This window comes from Portunus trituberculatus, chromosome 36, assembly GCF_017591435.1.
Source record: "Portunus trituberculatus isolate SZX2019 chromosome 36, ASM1759143v1, whole genome shotgun sequence".
Lineage (NCBI taxonomy): Eukaryota > Metazoa > Arthropoda > Malacostraca > Decapoda > Portunidae > Portunus > Portunus trituberculatus.
This window is the reverse complement of record NC_059290.1, coordinates 3,214,225-3,216,397: the sequence shown is the minus strand read 5'-3', so window position 1 is coordinate 3,216,397 and position 2,173 is coordinate 3,214,225. Positions and strand designations below refer to the sequence as shown.

Genomic DNA, 2,173 nt, shown 5'->3' with positions numbered 1-2,173 from the left:
AGCATGAGAGTGTGTGGGTGTGTTTGTGCCCCACTAAGTGTGAAGGGGCCGTGACCTGTGCAATGAGCAACACTACCCCTAGTGACCCCAAGACAAATGTTGGACAATAAAACTTACCCACAGTAGTTTAGTGGTACAGGCTGGCCCTCCACCCTGGCCTGACCTGCCCTGTCCCACCTCTCTGGCCCATGGCAGGCCTGGCTGGGGTGCCCACACACCTTCCCTTGCTGCCCTGCCCTATCCTGCCTCACTCTGGTCCTATCTGCTGATGCATACACTCTGTGCTGGAATGTAGTGAAAAATGTGATCAAACAGAAAGATAAAAAGTTAGAATTGAAGTAAATGGTTGAAGGGGAAACATGGTTAATATTGCCCTGCATGGTGTGTTGGTTGCCACTGTCATGCCCCGCAGTGGTGTGGTAGTGTGGTGGTGTGTGGGCCGGCCAGACAAGCACTGCAGCACTGCCTGGGAGGGAGGCAGCTGCTCAAACCCTCTCGCTCACTCTGTATAATCGGTCAATTTTCATCTTTGTATATTAAAACACAGGCACAATACACATGTTTGATTTACTCCTCTCTTAAGATAGCGATGTATTTATACCTGGATAGTGTGATCATTTAATTATCTTGCTCATTCATTTATTTATTTTCTTGTTTGCAGAATGCGTTGTCAAATAATATAACCATCACCTTTGCTGCTAACTATGAACAGGAACATTACTGCAACACTCCTAATTACATTGAAATAGGCAACTCAACCGCGTAGGAAACATCAATTAGCATTACAGAACTACAAGGTGAATGTCACGCTTCCTGAAATAATGAACCCGTAATTTGAGCGGAAGATAATGTATTAATGAAGAGTTAAACAAGCTCACTTCATTATCTTGACACTATAGGTAGTCTACATGTACAGGTTCATCCACCAGAGAAAAGGTTAATATTTTAATTTGTCTAGTTTTGTATTTTGAAGGAGAGGATGAAGAGGGAAGCATAACTATTAACCCCTTCAGTACTGGGACGCATTTTTATCTTTAGTTTTGGGTATGATTTAGATGATTTAATGACATAAGGAAGGGTGTATGGAGGTCAGAAGATTAATGGTCGAAGTCTTCATTATTTTAATCCCCACGTAAATTTCTGAAGCTGTATAAAACCACCAAATAGTAAGTAGAATAGATACAAAAACGTGTCATGGTAATGAATCAGTTAATAACAAATAGTTTACGAAATATATACTGTAGATTAACTAGTCTCGTTAAATTTTTGCAACTTAGTGTATTTAGAAATCTGTAATTAGATAAATGTTTACGATATATGTAGCCTAACTAATTTAAGATGATAAATGAAGTGCCTTTGGAGTAATTATTGTAGTTGACATGAGTGTGTACTGCAATAAGGTGACGGTGACGCACGACAGCCGCCATTGTTAGACACGTGCACGGGACGGGACAGCTAACTGGAGGCACCGGTGTTATTATCTCTTTTTTTTCTCCAATTCACGGCAAGGACAGACACTCCAGGGCATAGCAGGTAAATAAGGAGTGTGTGCAGCATGTGTGGTGGTGATGTGGTGAGTGAAGGGCAAGGAATAGTGGTGGTGAGAGGCGAGATGAGGGGAAGGGGAACTACAGTGCATTATAGGCGTCTTGTGTGTATTGTGGCCCTTGTAGTGTTGATCAGGGAGTGTTTTCTTGCTTAGTGTTCCTAGACGGTATAAAACAAGCTGGGAAAGTGGAATAAGGTGTCTGGTTATCTGCTGTGTCCGTTATGTCCAGCGTCTAGATATTATAACTGTTTACATCTTTGACAAACTCTGTAGTGGACATTGTGGTGCTGTCCGTGTCTGTAATTAAGGACACTCGCCAATAACTACTGTACTGTTGCTTGCCGGAGAATGAGAGGAAGCATGTTGTGTTTCTGTTAACAAATGTATTCCGGTATTTATGAGTGGGTGTTCACACGGATGGCTCTCTCCCCAGGTACTTGATGAAGCCAGATCCACGTGTCAGCTCAAGGGTTATTGATAAGTGTATATCATAGGCATGGCGTGTCAATCAAACCGCACCTCCTTTCTCAAGCCTACTCCCAGTCTCCCCATCCCCACTCCCTCCTTGCTGTTACGTCTCTCGTACCACGATTTAGATACAGACAAGGTTAGCGCACTTGGGTC

At 43.0% G+C, this 2,173-nt stretch overlaps 1 protein-coding gene across 1 annotated transcript in view; it reads left to right on the top strand.

Moving 5' to 3' along the window:
- The first annotated feature begins 1,422 nt into the window (after positions 1-1,422).
- The window catches only part of LOC123513558, a 9,129-nt gene continuing 8,378 nt past the window's right edge, over positions 1,423-2,173 (top strand). The window contains exon 1 of the mRNA XM_045270793.1: positions 1,423-1,533. The gene's annotated coding sequence lies outside the window, so the exon portion shown is untranslated. The remainder of the gene's footprint in view (positions 1,534-2,173) is intronic.